Source organism: Patella vulgata, chromosome 6 (assembly GCF_932274485.2).
Source record: "Patella vulgata chromosome 6, xgPatVulg1.2, whole genome shotgun sequence".
NCBI classification, from domain to species: domain Eukaryota; kingdom Metazoa; phylum Mollusca; class Gastropoda; family Patellidae; genus Patella; species Patella vulgata.
Genome location: NC_065884.2, coordinates 43,733,510 through 43,753,657, shown reverse-complemented (window position 1 = coordinate 43,753,657; position 20,148 = coordinate 43,733,510). Strand labels below are relative to the sequence as shown.

Here is a 20,148-nt window from a genome sequence, read left to right as displayed (position 1 = left end):
ATATTTTCTTAATGATGATTTGCAATTTAATATTGTAATACTAATGGTCCAGCTATTCTGTGATTATGGTAAATGTTAAATTTGTGACCGTCGTTTCATTCAGTATTAAATGTATGTGGTTATAAATCGTTTAATGTATGAATTATAAGAGATGTGTGTTTAGTATTATTTTCAGAACACTATTCTTGTACCTAGAATTTTCTCTTAAGCCGTTCGTAATTGGTTGTAAATTGGGTGTCAATTTTGTTTGATAAACACACGCACATTTAACAAAAATGAGCATTTCGTTTTACGATAGTAATGGTTGATCGTGAGATAGTAAAACAGACCACGGTCAAACGAATTATGTAATGCTTTTGCAGAAACGAGGTATATGTCTTCTTTTGTTCATAAGTAGAAGTCATCCCGAAAGAAATTTTCTGTGGACATGTTAGAATTGTGTCTTTTGACTCATTGATAATTCACAAGTATAAAGCATACTGTCGTTCTTTCCTGTTGACGGACTGTAAAAAGCTCAACTCGAAACCATAATTACTATCATCACCTTCTCATAAATTACCTCCAATCGATGGAAAATCGTCTAAGATCACTTGCTTTCTAGTCTGCGTTTCCGCACCAGCTTCCGATCCGACATTTAATGTCGCCCTTACAGCTACGCCCCGATCCGATCAATTTTTCTCCCTCTTTGTGCCATCTCTTTTACAGCATGGTTAATCCTAGGGTTGTGCTAATCAATAATATTACCTTGCTTGATTGATGAAGGGAAAATCCTTCACCGTCCATCATATCTCTTGACATGCATTAGTCCCGCCCTGTTCACAAACCCACGTGTCTCAGAATTGGTGAAAAGTCCACGATTATTGCTTGCGGAGGGGACTTTGAATTAAGAGATTGTTGCTGTGAGAAAACAAAGGTGCTATAAGTTATACTGTGAGTCCCTGATAGGAAAGATACAAGTTGTTTATTAACACTTCTGGACTAGAATATCACAGGGTCGATGACATTTGTTTGCGTAAAAGCAGGTAGCGAAGCAGAAGTTTAAAGATTTTGGTTTGGAACTAAAGCATATTACCAGTTATTGGTTCTTTCTAATCAAACTATATACATTAAAGGAATCTGTATCCACAGAAAAGTAAGTTTATCAATGTTTATTAAATTTCAAAATCTGTATTATTTTGTGAATGATTGAAATCTTTTCGGTTAACACATCATTCCTCTTTTCACATTTGTTCGCGAAAATTAAGAAACAGGTATGAGTATGGAAGTTTTTTTGTCATTTTGCAACAAGTCTCTTCTATTTTGTCCCCGTTTTCTGCAATCTGATATGTCAATTTGATAATTATTTTTAGATAATAATTTCTCTGATATATTGAATAATTTCGCCTAAGCATACAAACCTTTTCAATTCCATATAGATACATCAATCATTTTAATTCACATATTGATTGGAATTTACTGAAGATTGCTAATTGGGGGCCGTTTGAATTCACTTATTCGACCAAATGTAAAATGCATTAAATGTCGGTTGTGCTGGCAAAGAAGATGTGAGTTTTACATTTCCAATTCATTAAAGTTGTACTTGTAGATCGAATTACCGGTAGTCTTCTCTGAATGCATATTATAACATTTACAATTTAGAAAAAAGAGCACCACTTTTTATAGTTGTGACTAAAATGTAGAGGGGGTTTTCAGGAATCTAGAATTCGATTTAATTCCGAACGCGGTTCTGTCATTTACGACTAAGTTTTTTTTTTGTTTTTTGTTTTGTTTTTTTCTTGTAGAAAATTGGGATTCTAGAATATAAAGTTGTTTCCATTCAAAATCTAAGGTGTTTAAATTTATTTCAGTTTGATAGACCCAACTAGAATTGAGAAAGTGTTTATTGACTTTTGGTTACTATTTTGATCTTTTGTTTGTCAATTGTATGTAGAATGATTGTACAATTTAAAACTCCACATACAGATTTGGTAAAAGCGTGTCTTTATTTTAAGCTTAAACATACATTATGCAAGAGCCAAATCTGTCTATTGCAGGTATTTGTTTAAGCCTGAAATGTTTTCTAAATTATTAATTAAACATTAATTAACTTATCCAGGCCATAATCAACTCTCGATGGCATCGGATTTCTCTGATATTAAATAGATTAGAACAGTTCAGCCATATTTTGATTTAAGCTAAAAATGGAGGAGCGAGACTTAGCTTCGAACAACCAGTACGGTGGTTGAAATTATTGCACACGTCTTGTCAAACCTTCAAAGGCTATAATATCTTCGCTCGCAATAGAGTAATTTGAATGAAATTTTAAAATTATTCATTTTACATTATCTATTTTCGAACTATTATAGCAAGAATGGCGCGCACTTTATCTAAATCTTACATAATGTATCTTTAATCGTTTGTGTCTTTGTTCCTTTTTTTAAGTTCGCCTTTTGACTATCAGTAATTGGCGGTCGGTACATTCTGTCAATTACTGATATCTTTGAATACTGGAATTCAAAGTTTTACCATCTTAAATCTTCTAAAATACTAACATCATGGAAAATGTTAAACACATGATCAATAAATAGCGCCGATTTTTTCAGGCTTACTACTTTATAGTAGGTTTTATAGAATGCAGTGTTATCCTGTACCGTAGACAGACCTGTGAGAAAATTCTGTGTTCATATTATTCTTGGAGTCTGCAAAAAACTTAAATATTGAGGACTGGGATTTTTTTGTAAACTAAAAGATAATTTTCATTAAGAACACTACATAGACAAAATGGATAATGATCAACACATTTGATTTTGTACAATATGATTTTTAGTTAATAAAATCTGATCTTATCTAATACTAACAGGATACCCGGCTTCGCCCGAGGCCCGAATTTGTCAGCGGCCCAATCCGCCCGGGGCCCAAATTTGCCTGGGCACCAAATTCGATGGCCTAAAACACGGGGCCATGCTGGTTAATTTGATACCCCATATGTGGGGGTGGGGCGTAGCGGCGAAGCCAAATTCGATGGCCTAAAAGATTCACGGGGCCATGCTGGTTTATTTCATACCACATATTGGGGGGGGGGGGGGTAGAGCGATGTAGCGTAATGGGTGAACATACACACATACATCATTGATTTTATTTATTTATTTTTTTATATAGATAATATATAGATGGTAACACCCTATTTGTGCTCAAACTAACAAAAATGTGTAAAATTAATCACTCCATAATAATTTCGATACACAATGTCGGAAAACTGTTAAATAAAACACTAACAACACAAACAAACCACGCCCATAGAACACAAAACGGACCAAATTGCCAGGTAATTTTACAACATGAAATGAAATTGGATTTAACGTCCTACTTTCTACACCATACGCCATGCAGTGTGCTTTGCGGGAAACTGTGCGGATTCCAACTATCAAGGTTTTTTTTACGTGCAGACCCACCTTTACATGGTCCCTCGTTATTTCGTCCTTTCCGAACGACTGTGCCCTGTTCATTACCTGACCCTCCGTCCTGCACCACTGACAAGGGTTAGGGGGGGGGGGGGGGTCCCAAGGTACTTTCTCGACCTATACCGAAAGCTTCTGAGACCTGTTCTACAACAAAAAAATGTTTTATCACCAAGTAAAAGTTATGCATTTTATTGAGAACTAGGGCCAACATTGCACATGATTAGCGTGAAAATGCATGTGCGATTATCACTGATAGCAACTTTAAAAATGACAAAACACCCATAAAACACCACCTTCTATGGCCCGATAAGGATGGATAATTCATCAACGATTGTCCATAGCACGGTGCAATTTTTATCTTAGCTTTCCCTTAAGTTCACTGCCGCCAGGTACGACATAAAGTATGTAGATGTTGCTATATTGGAGTCGTAGTCAAACTCAACCTTTGATTGACTTCAGACCGGAAGTACTACGTTATATTCTTTTGTACTAGCTGACGTTAATCTGGTATAGGATAAAGGAAAAGGCCAGTATGTGCATTATCTTACAAATAAAAGCTATAGAATCATGGCCAGTTTTAAAAAAATAAATGAAATGAAAATTCGGACCTGAAGGTAACCAAGCACATCACGTGTCCACAAAAGTCTCCTGTATCTATAGACATGCGAAAATTGTGGACGTTTGGACCAGCACCGGTGTTAGGGCTATACGACCACAGTGATTTCACCAAACGTAATGCAGTTGTCAAATCAAATACATTTGAGTTCAAACAAGGTATTTTCATGGAGTCAACATTCTTCTTATGGTTAAATGACGATGCAGATCGTACATGTTAGTAAATACCAAACGATGTGATGTTAAGGTTTGGGTTAAATCTCACTTTCGGAACCCCCATTAAGAATAACATAACAAAATCCAGAAATAATGGTAGCATACGTGTAGTAAGATGCATAATAATTATTCATAATCTAACGCAATTGTTATTGTATACTCACGAGATCATCAACAATCTACAAATATTAGAATAACAGGGTAATCTGACAAATGCCAACATTAGACCATCTATAAAAACAACATACGGTCAAATTGTAATTTAGTAATTGAGGTTTATTAAGCCAGGGGAATTTCAAACTAAGTTCTACAGCTAATACAAGCTCAGTCACTCATTCAATTACTGCCTCTTTTCGCTGGAAATTACTAGACGTCCAGGCTAATTGTCTCGTGTAGGGTAACAGATCGAGACGCCCTCTCCTGCTAGAACGCCCATATTTTGTTGATAATATAGAAGTCATCAAAAATGATAGTATAAAAGTATAGAAAACTCATTTATATTAGAACGCCAAAATAGAACAAGAATTATAATAATATAATTTGATGTATTTCTATGACAAATATAGCGTCTTCATCCCAGTTGGAGCAGAACAGTAGGACGTTAAACCCCATTTCATTTCATAAAAAAAATATATATTATGGTCGGTATTTTTTTTTTTGGGGGGGGGGGTCCAAAAATGACAAGAAAGATCTGTAAATGTCTTAATCTGGGGTTTTGGGGTTGTTTTTATCGACAGATAGGCCATCAATAAGTACTATTTGGAAAAGATATTATTTAAGAATTATACAGAACATGCACACATTTTACTTCCATATTCGAGGTTTAATAAAAGTCTTTAAATATTCACTTCAAATGCCGAGTCACGAGTTCATTGTAAATATCAGTAGACATGGATCGGTTCTAATAAGTTAACACTAAAACGTCTACACAAGAATTCGTGAGAATTTATTGATACTTTTTTTGAGCTAATTGAATCTATTTCTGTTTTAAAGAATTGTGGAAATTTTTGTTCATATATTAATTGGAGTTCAAAATTTATTTATTTTATGTCCCAACGTTCAGCCTACAAGAATGCGATATTGCCAAAGTTTGTAAAACTCCTTTTCTCCTTATTTAATATAAGTACGTGTTCTCATGTTCATATCTCCAGGGCGCAAGTCGTCTTGGGTTTCCAAATTTTATTAATGGTGTCCCCGTAATGACTTGAATAATGCTAGCAGGCTGCTCTAATGGAACTCGCGTGTTCCAACTTCTATATGGCTAACTTAATACCTAATATAATAAGTTAGAGACTAAAAGCCGCTCGTGTCGTCTTCTAAGGTTACTTTATCTAAAATAATAGTATTTAAAATCTTGATAAAGATACCTTTACTGTTTACAACCACTGTAGCATTCGTAGATTCAATATGAAATATGCACTGCTCAATAAAACCTTTTCGAGTCTAACACACCAAAAATATAGCATTAGTCAAAACTCAAGAGTACATCCAATATACTAGCAGTTCACGAAAGATTAATAATACCCTGCCTGGTGAACGACTCTCGTTAAAACTATAAAAGACTAAGGTTTATTGGGTTAACAAATACCCAGGGCCCTCTGAAATTTAGGATTCACAGTAATCGAAGGATATACATGTCTGTAAGAAAAGGGGCAGAAATGACATAATTCTAACTAGAAACTTAAAATACGTATATGGATAGACATGGGAACTTTATTAACCTTAACATAGTAGTTTGTATAATAATGAGTTTAGATCGGTGGATGGCAAAATAACAACTATTTTAAATCTTTAAATACCACGTTTTATTAAAGAATCAATATGAATACTCATCATGGTGCTGATAATATCATGTCACTATTTTATGATTTTCACAAATGTCTTATCGGTGTAAAATTTATGGCCCAAATTCGATTCAATTTAATTTTGTTTTCTTTACAAATATACGTAAAATGTACTACATCGCATCTGCTATTTAACAACACAGCATACCGTAACTCTAACATACCTAGTTACATTTGCCTGCAACCTGTTCGCTTATGATTGGTATATGAAAGAGTAAATCAAAATTGCGTTAAGTTCTGTGAACTCCCCAAATGATAAGTGCTGAAAGTGTGAACTTTGAATGTATTTTGGCTGTTACTGCTGAAATTAATTGCGTATGTAATCTACATTAGACAATTACCTATACTAATATAATGCCTTTCTTGGATCATTGAGTAATTTTTACCCTCGACGCGTTCTTGGTTCTGAGATTGAATTGAACAAACTTTATTCTGATATTGTGACCACATGATGTATATACCATTGATTTCCCTAATGTTACTTCTCTTCTATTCGACAAGCTCTAACATTGTCCCAAATTTCCGTTGGGCTTGCTCAAAAGATTGTATGATGTTCAGCATGGAAATCTTGAGATACCCAAACCAAAGGTGACGTACTAATAACCTAGAAATGGCTCCACTACTGATGTCTTCTATCTTTGACTACAGCCACACGTCGACGCTACAATATTGCAGGCAACCATACCGCGTTTGTTGCTGGTCATTACAAATTAACATCCAATACATTATACGGACAGGTTAATTTAGTTAAACATACATTAAGCAAGAGCTAAATCTGCCAATTGCACGTCTTTCTTTGGGCCTGAGATGTTATCTAAATTATTAATTAGACATTAATTAACTTTTCCAGACCATAATCAACTCTCGATGTCATCGTTAGCCTGCGATATTTTCTGGATTAGAATCATATCTGCTGCTTAACGCTCATTGATAATTAAATCCAAAAATGGATAGTGGAGACTATGTTTTTTTATCGTACCGACATTAGTAATGATGATCGAGGCTAGACCCAAAATTCAATCGCTAAACTCGGTTCAGAGTGGATCAATTTGACTAAAATTTTCAGCAAATTCCCGTTACATTATCTAGTTTTTAACTATAATAGTGAGAACTTCCAGCTATTTATCTAATCTCCCATTATGTATCTTTAAGTTATTTACCAGACCGTGTGTAGTCAATCTCTGTTAACTCTCCTTATGCGTTAAAATCATGAATTTTCACCAGAACCCGATTTTACACGTTAATTCGTCACTCAAAAAGGGAGGGGGGTGGAGATTAATAATATAAGGGATTGTATTCTTTAGCGCCTTTTCATGCAACAGAACTGTCTTCTGCCACGATATGTATGAGGACGGGTTGATTCTTTAAAACTATATCGAAACACCGCGTTTACAATAATACAACATACAAAGAAATGTATTTTGAAACCATTTGCCCCCAAAGCCAAAATTATTTTTTAATGTACAAAAAAAAACAAATTTTATTAAACCTTACTGAGTATTAATCAAGCATGTTTCTGTGTTCGTCGGTCTATAAATGTAAATGTAAATTTGGATTAAGCTACGAGGAACGTATTTTATTCTAATAGCTTCTGACATTTTAAAAGGTTTAATATACCGTAAACGTCCAATAAGTACAACCGTCTTTTGAGAACAGTCTGTGCGAACTTCTATTATTGTTTTGAACTTGAAGCAAAACATATCTTCTATTATTGTTTTGTGATATGTAGTTATAAAAAATTCTAAAAATCGGCGCAAAAACATTCAGTAGGACGTCGGGTCCAATTAGGATATTAACAGTATTTGTTTCTGTGGGCGAGCTTCTTGTCTGTAACTTTTCCTTCCCATTAATTGTCAAACCAAACAATAAAAAAGAAAGAAACATCCCAGATGGTAACTAAACCGAGTGATCACAAAAAATGAATCTTGGAAAATAAACAGTTAACCATATACAAAATAATTTCAAAACACGATATGCATATTAAAACAAAGGTGAAGAATGGGACATAAATCCAGATAAATATTAAAGATGCAATTAGAAATTAAAGAAATATATATATAGAATATAATAGATCAAATTCATGCATTTCCAGTCATTTGGCCAAGGGTCTAGAATTAGGGGAATCTCGTTAGACATCATCTTTGATAAAACGTGAATTGTTATAATATTTAACAAATGCTTTGATAGACTAGGGGGATACATTTTACAATATTAAAACGGGATTAACTTTAACTGAACCTGCAAACCCTCAATGGCCTCATCATCTTTCTGTTACGTCGAAAGTTGATTATCAGTTAGAGGTTTAACGCGTGAAATCACAAGGTCTGTGATTGAGCCAAGTGGCGTGGGTTTGATTCCACGCTTGCACGTGACGAGGAGTAGGGTTGCCTGTCCAACCTCGTGGGTTTTCCCAAGGTCCTACGGTTTCCTCCCACAGCTAAAGACCCCTACGCGCAAGCGAATTATTGAAATAAAATTGAACCATGTCTTCGTCCCGAAATGACCTAGTTTGTGTTGAGCTGACGTTAAACCCAATATCTCTCTCTCTCCCCCCCCCCCCACACACACAGTTACCATGCCAGCTTGACCTGTGTAAGTAAATATATGAATATGATGTTGTGACATGCAACGGCTGACGATTTTGGGGGGTAAATAGCAATCATCATGGCGAGTACTCAGTAAATTATATTTCTCCATCACGTTAGGCATTTGACCTTATGCGTGGCGAATTACTTTAGGAATTGGAAAAATGACTGGAAAATTCAGACATTTGATTAAATGATTGGCGGCATTGGACATTTGACTAAATGCCTGGTGTGTCAGATAAGACTGTAAAATATATTTGAAGTTTGTTGAATATTCGGAGTTTGCACTTCCAAAATACATTAAGAGATAAAGATACAATCCATTTAATGAAAAGGGTCATGATGATTTTAATATTTCTCTAGTCTGGATCATGTTTTGTTGAAAATAAATGTCATACATGTCAACAAATTAGATTATTTTATCAGCTGAATCACCTGTTAAAATTGTTTTGAATCACTGGTTAAGCTGCAAAGCAGACTTTGGGGTGTCAATAATTTGTTTCCGCGAAAGCTGAATTCTTTCAAAAAGTTCTATACAAATCTACTATTTGAATTTATGATATCATGATACGTCAACTACACGCCAAGGGCATTCAAAGTTGTTTTCACTAGCCATTTTGGTACATAACGGAAACAAATTGTTTTGCCATCTCTGTTGAAAATTTGACATCCAACCCGTTTCATATAATATAGGCTTTACTATTTGTGTCAGGTATAAATGTGTTAATACGTATAATATGTGTTAATACGTATGTTACGAAGTAGAGAGTTTCAATAGACACTGTTATTAAACAGAGGAATCCCTTCAGATAGACAATATTAATAAATAGAGCAATCCCTTTAGATTAATAAATGGATTTCAGATAGACAATGTTATTAAATAGAGGACTCCCTTCAGATGGACAATGTTAATAAACAGAGGAACCACTTCTGATGGACTTTCCTGCTACATTATTTTAAACAATACATGTTATATTCAAGATCAATGGACACAATTTGAAGGTTTTTTCCATTTAAGTATTCAAGAAATCATGGCTGTTTTTCTTGTTTCAGTGTGTACTGAAGTCAATAATATATTCAAATACTGCTACAATTTAATAGGATACCAGTTTGGATAAATAACCTGATTTCAAGCGAAAAATAAAACACTTGTTTAAATAAATATTAGTATATCTTGTCCCGGGCTTAACGTGTAAAAAGAAGTCGACAAAGAATCTTAATAGTTGAAATCATCATGCGAAAGAGCTTAAAATGAAATTTTATTGGTAATTCGATAGCAAAAGCTGTATCATCAATATTAACTGTGATGACATTTCTTTATCAACGAAAAACGACATTCGTCAATATAATGTTTCTTGACAAACATTTATAGTTCGTTATAAATCATCGGAATTATGCACAAGCGATATCTTGAGTAAGAGCAAATGACGTCAACGTCAGTGTATCTGTTTCATTGATAATATGTCATCGTATTTAGGTCATATTTAATTTGAGATTAGAGGGATTATAGGACGCAAGACTTGTTGGTAGGTCCTGACTATGTATCTTTTAAAATTAATGACGTCAGTGTATCTGTTTCATTGATAACATGTCATCTTATTTAGGTCATATTTAATTTGAGATTAGAGGGATTATAGGACGCAAGACTTGTTGCTAGGTCCTGACTGTGTATCTTTTAAAATTAATCACTAGAACAAACGACAATCGATACATAAACGAATACAACATTTTTGGATCAGGAAGTGGGTCCCATGTAAGCGTAACCTAACTTGTTCTTCATTGGGATGGCGAAGGTCTTCGAAAAAAAAAAGCCTAAGGCTCTGTCAATTCAAGTTCGATCGACGTGACACATGGCACGATTCTGCTGTGGACAATTGTGAATTGATTCAGGGACATCGATTTTTTTATATGACGTTACATTTCCAAAAAGGCGGCGATGACGTCATGCTCCGTTCCAGGTCCACATATCGCTATCATACTTGTTTCTGACATGTTTAATCAAATCATGTCAGTGATAAAATAAAATATATTTCAGGTATTAGAGTAATAAGACGACTTTGTTTCCCCGGCTAAGTAATAAATCTTGCAGCGAGGACAAAAACAATGCGCTTATAAAATCAATAGATATTTGGATTTCGGTTTTTGCCTTCGTGAAATCCCCACCCCCTTCATTTCAAACTCTGTCATCTGCTCTGAATGACATAGAGAAAGGTATGAACGAGTCCATGACAAGATAAATAAGAGTTGCGTCCAGTTTGTGTTTAAATAATAAGAAACTGAATACGAGTTTATAGAAAAACAGGTATCAACAGACATTCTGAATGAGTAAAAGATTTTATTTTGATAGTCACGCAAACTATAGATCTAGTTTACACATATTAATCATCGGTTATAGGCATAAATCATTCCTGGTAATAAGATAATCAACATTATTATTTTAATCTGGTGTCTATTTTACACAGGCAATAATATTATCTTCAATAGAAACCCCAAGCCATCACTGTGGTCATGTCGGAACGTTTGTAATTTTGTCTTTGTCGTTTCCACATTCTACAAAATCCAATTGACACAAGGCGTCCTTGTCCTTCATGTCTATGGCGAGAGTTAATATTTGACTAACATAGTATGATAGAATGTTTCGTATAAGTCGGGAATACGTATCGGGTCCTGTTACAACACTTTATTACAGCTAAAACGACAGACCTAACTATATTTCATTAGTCTAACGACATTGTGATTTTAAGGAAATAATGTAACATCAGCACGATGTTTACCGTCTTATAGAGTTTCATTCATAAACCAATTACACGCTATTTAGACTCATAATACTCAGTTTAAGACACCACTGCTCTCGCCGCCTGTTCGTTTGACACGACATCAAATATTGGACTTTCGCAGACGACCAATTTCTCTACGAGTTGGTAACCTTTGATCCTATTCACCATTTATCATATTTATCCAATAATTGTTTTCACTGAAATGGTCAAAACATAAAAATCGAACTGCTAAGTAAACTATTCCCCGCTTAACGCCATTGATTTAATTTCAAACGAAGCTACAAAAAAATAATAATGAATTGTAGCTATCGACACAATCATGTACACGATTTGGTTTCCTACATTTGATGGCTGTGTGAAAGTAGCGGCTGTTGAAGAACAAATATTTCTGTAATCCAAATAGAATTATTTGTATGAATGTATCAAACTATCTGCTTACTCGTGTAATTTCCCTAGATTTTCCTTCCAATTACCTCATATCATCAGAACTAAGAACATCAATTATATTTGTATATAGGTAAGATTTGTATTTTGTTTATATATATATATATATATATATTTATGTAGACCCTATATAGATATTACACAATGATTACATTCATTAACCAAGGTATGGGGGAAAGAAAATAGGGCTTATCACCGTAATTCAAAGGATTAGCCAACACAAATTAATTGTGAGCACATACAGATTAAATAGACACATACACTTGTATTCATTTAAGAAATGATAATAATAGAACATTCTAGATAACCCTTTTTAGGGCTGGTGCTAGAAACATAATTTACTTCCGGTCAATAGTAATATCCCTTCGGTCAGACATTTGTTATGCAAGTGTATAGTTAAAAGGGAAAATAAACCATAACAGTTTGTGAATTGTTTGCTACTATTATACATAAGCGTCAAGTATATGATTAGTATCAAGAATATATTTAATTAGCATCAAGAATATATTAAGTATCGAGTATAAAATATTAACATCGTGATAGTTTTTTTTAAATATAACAAGTATATTTGGTATTTGCCTTCTGGGTTACATTTTTATATATCGAATTGCTGCTTCTGTTTTAATAATCGTTGCTTCAACTGGAAGTTTTAGATATATTATTGAATAAAAGATTGCGAAAACTTTTCTTCGTTATACAATTGGAAATAAAAAAACATGACATAAATTAATAAATGCCTATAACCCTTGTCATATATTTTATCGTCTCAATGATTATTCAAAATACATCTTAGTCGGTGATGTACACCGATGAAGCCGGTTGGGTAAATGAAATCAACCGTGGTGACCTGTCAAACCATCTGCCCGTTAACCTCCTGGTTAGCTAGCAAGTGTCTTACTCACAGAACCGTAGGCTAGCAGGGAAATAATCGAAAAGTCTTGATCTCTCTGTAATAGTTATTTTGGGTTGCTTAGTGTCTATAAAAAGGCCGACATTTACTTAAATATTCAAATCTACACCATTTCACCAAAGACGAAAATTTGGAAACTCCACATATTATAAACATTTATAACTCTGCATTGAAACAAAAACAATATGCAAAAATCACGAAAAAATACGTTAGAAGGTATAAAATCCTCTTAAGTTAAACATGATCAAATGCAAAACAAACCCGAACCGGACAAAGAGGTTATTGGCATCTAATGATTTCAATTATTCAGTACGAAAAAAGGAATGCTAATAATAAGCAAGAAAACATGGGAAATATTATTAAGAGCAAATACTTGAGTTTGAAATCCATTGATTTTTTATGAACTAGGAACTGGCATTTATTGTATTAGATTATGGCATCTACCATACACAGTATTTTGGTGATTAGTATTTGCGAAGAAATTATATATATTTTTACACGGTTAGTTATTTTTAATTGTTTGTTCGTTTGCAATTCAGTTTAGCATTATGTTTCTCGTTTGGGATCTAACTAACATGAGTCAACTCTTCGCTATTAAATGCTTTTTTGTGTTGAAAACACCACGAGGGTAGCACACTATACCTACATTAAAATGATAAATGTGAAAACCGTGCATTTGAGGTTGTTGTTTTTTAAATTCATCTGTGTTTACGTATTTAAAACGTCTTGCTTTTCAACTAGCAGTGGGCTCTAGTCTTGCGGGGCATACAATCAAGGAGATGGTCTAAAGCATGACCAAACCTCTGCACGCCACTGAACATTTAGTTATATGAACTAGCAAGAAACACCTTGTTAGGCGATCTCTGACCAAATACAGCACCGCACGGAAATTCCAACTTTGTTTTTATTCGCTTAGTGAAAAATATCTACTAAATTTAATGGGAATTGGCAGATTTCTGGGGGTCCGCCTTCGAAATGGAGAGGTATTTTATAAACAATATTTTATCCAGTAAATATATGAATTTGGATTAGTGAACAGGTTCTACCTATGTGTAACCCCTCTCTGAATTAGATACATGTATACAATATAAATATATGCATATAATAACATTAATATAGAATATACAGAATACATTTAATTGATAATATAGACATTTTTTTTTATAAATAAATATTTTAGTAGGTAGAAATATATTCTGAAACTACTGTTTGATCATGGTTTTCGGGTATAGTAAGGCCTGCACAGCGTACAATCATCCCATACCTCCAAATCTCACAAACCAGTTGAGAGAGGTGAGGATATTAGATGATTGTGCGGTGCGCTGGGCTGAAAATAATATAAGAATTATTTTATGGAGATTTAAATCTTTTTGACAAATGACTAAATTGTTGAACTTCTTGGAAAATAAGTGTGTTTATCTCAGGGCTAAGTTTTGTTGAGCCATACAACAGACAACTGGTCGTTTTTTAAGGTTTTGGATTGTCCATGTTCTTGCATCTGAATGTAAGGGGCACACGGGTAAATAATGTTCGAGATCTTCGACTTTGTGAGCACAGAGGCAAGCAGGGCTATCATAGACTTGTCTGGGGAATTTATGGCCATGTACAGTAGAGCAGGATAATCTTAGTTTACAGTGTATTATGTAATATTCTTTTCCCTAGATAGTAATATGGTAGCACGATGATACAATAGAGTGTCTATTTTTATTTAGGGAATTTCCAAAGATAGTGAGTGATAGAGAGTTTCTAATTTCAACTTTAAGTTTGTTCCATTCTCGTGTACTTGAAGATAAGAAAGACTCAGATAAGTCAGAGAGATATGACGATGCTATGTTGTTACTAATTTTATAAATTAATTTTAATTTATGACGTCGGCGTCTGTCCGAGAGTGGAACAAATCCCATCTCTGACTGACTATGTTTGAATTTATATTGTTCACAATGTCATTTATATTAAAAAATAATAGAGGGCCTGATACAGATCCCTGTGGAACACCAGCAGGGATGCTTCGTGAGTCTGAGGAGGTGCCATTAATTGTTACACAATGTTGTCTATTTTTTAAAAAAAATCTTTGACCCAGAGCAGTAGTTCTTCTTGACAGAGCTTACGACAGAGTGTGGCATACAGAACCTGATCAAAAGCCTTGCTGGTATGACAGAAGACTGTTCTGGTATATTGATGTTTATCGATGGCTCGACAGAAGAAATGTGTTAGGTCGATTAGTTGGAATAGAGTAAATTCACCAGGTAGAAAATCACTCTAGGCTGGTGGTTGTGCGTAATTATCTCTAAGGAATTGAAGACATGTTTGTGGATGATGTTTTCAATTTTTTGTAATATTTTACCTAAGAGAGAGATTGGTGTATAATTACTGCAATCGGTTGGAGAGCTTTTATGTATATATTGACCACGTTGATAAATTTCCAAATTTTTAGTCAAAAGTGTAGATATAATGATAGTTTAAAAGTTGGCAAAGTGGGTGACTGATTTCTTTTGCGATATATTTTAAAATTCTCGTATTAATTTAGTCCGGTTTTGTGGTATCTAGGCTTGCGGTTAGGGTTCATAACAAGCAGTGGTAGAGATTTATTAGTGTTATCTAGTTGTGATTGCTTGATTATAAAGAATGAATTTAAGGCATTTGCTCTTTCGGATTGAATACACAATGTGCTACCGTCAACTGCTAATGACGGTGGTTCGTTTGTAGAAGCAATATGTGTTCAAGTATATGATTAACGAGTTTCCCCCCAAGTTTTTGTTCCAAAGTTTTCTGTGTCACTAATTTTTTTTGTCTATTTTTTCAAAGTAATCGTTTTCTGATTAAATCTATATAATCATTTTCGAATTTTCCGAAAGTTATGCCAATCTATTTTTCTTCTTTTTTATGCGTCTTATTGTGCCATTCATCTCGGGTTTATCATGTTGCCTTATGGTCACTGTTTTGCTAGGTTTATTTGTTTTTACTACATTGATCAACGAGCTTGTGAACTGGACGCACGAAGCTTCTATATTTGAACTCTTGATAAGATTGTACTATGGCGTCCCCTCTTATGCCCCCAAGGTTTGCGTTTTCGTAATTTCTTACCGTTTGCTTAAAGCTGTGTTGTTTTTGAAAGTTAACTCAGTTTTGCGATATACTGGAGAGTAGTCACTACAGAAATTATCAAGTACACCATTTTTTGCTAGAATAATGAGTAGTTTTATTTATCAAGTCGAATATATTAATCGCATCGTGAATAAAACTGTTAGATTTCTTTTATCATATCAGTACTGAAATCACCTAAATTAATGCATTTGTTCAAGGGGTCCATTAAAGCATTTTGAAAAGAGTTAAAAAAAAATATGTTGGCTTATACTAGAAGTTGAGGAAGATAGTCTATAATATTGCCAAGTAAAGATTTGTGTTATTACTATTGTGTTGTTACTAAAGTAGTTTAGCACAAAAGAAGGAACAGTGCATGTCACGTCTTATCTGAACAAACGCACTCCCAGAAGTGCTAGTTGTGACTGGCGTGATATTATTGAATTTATCATGAGTCTGTCGAGTTTTGTATTTACTTTGTAGTCTGTTCAGATCAATGCAGATTTTCGTAGGCCCAATAGATGAAATTAATATAGTCGATGAAATATATTATTTTCACCAAGGAAATAAGAGGTGTTTAAGAAAAACAATCGCAAAAGGATTTAAAATAATTCATTTACTCAGTAATTCCCGAAATGTTGCTGAAGAAAATGTGCTAATTACATCAGGGTACATTCGGTTTATTTTAATATTGTGGGATGTGGGTGCGTGTGTGTACTTTGTCACTCACTGCCATTTAGTTTGGGCTTAATGTCCGCTTCCACCGAGGGTGATATCGCAGACAATAGATTGTAGGTCCTGTTCTGCGTTTGGGTAAAATCAGTTCTGCACTGTCTAATAGACATACATTGTATTATTATAGCGTCTGGGTCATTGAGTCACATTCATCTATCATTGACACAAATAGCATACGTGTATCTAAAATGTTCTCATAATGTTCAAAAGTAATCTATCAACATGTTCACGTGTATACAGTATAACAAAACATCTACAATTAGCTATGTCAAATCATATTTGGCATTTCACGTATTGCGACTAAACTGTTATAATGACTCGTATAAAAGTTGTCAGAGTTTTAAAACAGGAATGTTCGCAGACGTGCTAATTACCAATAAACGTTTAGTTTTGAACATTTACCTTCATTTTATTCCGTACATACGTCATGTTTCACAGACTAGGTCAGTCATATCGGTTTCGGAAAAGTGCAAAATATAATTATTACCCGTTTCCATAGTTAAGGAACAAGGCTTCTGCAGCTTAACCCGGTTATATCATGACAGCTGCGAACAACTTATTTAGGACTGTTTTAGTGCGCTTTAAAATGGCTGATCCTTTTTATTTGTGTTTTATAAATTATAGTATTTCCAAGGGTTTTTATATGTTGATGTCTGTCTTCCTTAAACATTTTACTTCTACAGTGTCTGTCTTAAGCGATATAACCAAATATGTGGTCCACTGTCGATACATTAAGCCAAAAATAAAAATCCAAAACAAGCCAACTACCACTTAATATTTTGAAACAAACATTTAATGCTATAGACTTTTCCCTATCATTGATCGACAAACACCTATCAACCCAATTGAATAATATATTTTGACCTAAATCAAAGACGTTTAAATTAGCTTTAAAGGTATATTCCTTTGAGAATTGCGCTTGTAATTACGCTATTGAATAATTAATTTAAAACCTTAGACATAATTTAATTTCTGACAAGTAACAGTCGTTTGAATTTTGAAACATTCGCAATTTGTTGTTTTCAAAAAGTGTGCAGACACTGCGTCGTGGTATGTTTCTTATAATCGGACATACGTTGACACGGTTTTAAAATGTCAGCCATTTTAGTGGTTGACCGACTGAAATGCTATTATTCCATTTAGTATAAGCTTAATAAATTTACTGTCTGTCGTGTTCCTGGCATTGGTCGTTAAAAGCGTTATAATATTTTCAGATTTTTTTTTGTGGTTTGGATGGGTAAACATTGGTAACGTATACCGATGGCGATTTGTAACATAGTGTATAGTCTCGAAGTTGTTCGATCACGATGAACTAAGAATACAGACAATACAAACAGTCTAAGATTAACTCTGGGTATGTCATTTTCAAGGTCCCCGCGCTAAATGCTTGCAAGCTACCAATTTCAGTTTTGTGATTCAGCACCTGCTCTATTACTCTGGTACTAGACTATCTTCAACTTTATTTAAGAATGGATGTTTTAATGTTATGAAATTAACTTATTATCAACTAGGGTAATTATTGTAACGTAGTAATTTATGGCAGTGCAGCATACATATTTCACATACGACGCCTAAATACGAAGTTATCTGAAAATGATTTCATAGCCGTTGCCCAATGATTAAAACGAAAATGGACGCCATAGTTGAACACAAACTGATCGGCAGGAAAGATTCGCTCAGGCGAGAGGGTGAAAATGAAATAGGGTTTAACGTCAAACTGTCAAGGGTTCTTGTACGTGTACATCCCGCACTAACTAAATTCTGTCCTGATAAAAAATTGTGTATCATGTCCTTATGTCTCGGCACATCTTTCTTGTCATATTTTGAAAACCCTCAAATTAAGCGATACAAATCGATGTATTCCTCTTCAACATAAAAGTGTTAAATGATTTCTTTTGTATGTTTAGCCCTAATCAACGTTCGAGAATATGGAGCTTTATAGTTCAGAAGAAAGCCAGTTTTATGTATTGAACGTAGTTCTCCAGTGTAAACAAAAGATAAATAGGTGATCATATAAGGTGTCTGACTAGGAGAGATACAGGTGGGCTAAATGTGTATAATTACTGTGTATGTATAATTAAAACGTCAAGAAATGTGAGATATATCATACATTATCTGAGCAGAACAACCCTTCTTTACCTATATCGGTATACTTTTCCAGTCAACAATTTCCAATAATTAGCACGTTTCTCTTGTGACAAATTCGAAACATGTTGCTGTCATTTTATAATCTATTTCGCTTTAGACGTAGTTTGTTTGCCAAGACAGCATGTGTACATCCACCAATCAAATAATTTATATCTACTGCTAATTCGGATGTTCAAGATATGATAGCATTTCTACCGGAATTCTATTTCCTCCATCACAGCATGTTTATTAATCCAAACATTTTGACATTTTAACAAACCTAATTTTCTATTTTGCTAAAAAAAAATTTAAAGCAAAAACATGCCCACGTGCACTTTCGGGAGAGCAAAAATAAACGGCTTTAATTGACGGTAAAAGGTTGTAATGGCGAAGGTTTTGTTGGATGAAATAATTTTTGTATGTTCTTATTTTTTCTTATCTTTACTTTATATGTTCAAGATAACTGTTATAGAAAACACATTTATAACCACAAATTACGGCCTCCTTGTAACATACATTGTTGCACGGATGGTACAAAACAACATGGAATTGTACAATAATTATTGGGAAGTCAGTGTTGGTTAATAACATGTATTCAAGACAAAGTCTGTTTAGCAACATTAATATTGTATTCAAATCAACGGATCAAATCTAAACTCTATACCCCATTCCAAGTTGGTCAATCCTTTTTAAGTGAATAAAATATTGTTTAAACTAAGCTAAACTAAGTAGCCTAATAACCATCACCTATAGATACAACATATAACCAGATATGTTTCTGTCATCTCAAAGAAGGGGATTTGTTTTCATACAACTGTAACCATCTATTAACTAACATTGATTGTTAGTCTAGCTTATTATTATACCTTACGTGGTTTTTTTTCCATAAAATCTAACAAAATAAAATCAATCATAAGAACACCATATAGTTAGTATGAATCTCAGTGTCATTTTTTACAGCCTGTGGGCCTCTAGGATATTGATACATTATTAACTTTATAAAAATACAGCAATCCAAGCAGAGTTTGAAATCAAATCGATTAAATGAACGCAAATCCATTGCATTATCCGACGAAAGTCCTTAAGCTACGTATTGACTTACATGATGTTTCACTCTAAACAATTAATTGAAGAAGAATGTAATACTTGGTAATTAATTATAACTGAAGTTCGGTTGTATCTGCCAATGGTTTTTTAAATAGTGTTTAGAGGACTGAAAAGAGTAAAGTCAATAAAGTGGAGGTGTGTTGGGGGTTTTTAACAGAAGAATAAGATATTTCAAACAATCTAAATTTAGTTATTTTTATGGTAATTATCATTCTGTTTTGCTTCACAAGTAATGCTAATAATTGGGAATAGATGCATTGCTTTAAA

At 33.9% G+C, this 20,148-nt stretch overlaps 1 protein-coding gene across 1 annotated transcript in view; it reads left to right on the top strand.

Annotated features, from left to right (window-relative positions):
• Positions 1-872: 872 nt before the first annotated feature.
• Positions 873-20,148, top strand: part of LOC126823582 (uncharacterized) — a 53,294-nt gene continuing 34,018 nt past the window's right edge. Inside the window, exon 1 of the mRNA XM_050552501.2 lies at positions 873-1,132. The gene's annotated coding sequence lies outside the window, so the exon portion shown is untranslated. The remainder of the gene's footprint in view (positions 1,133-20,148) is intronic.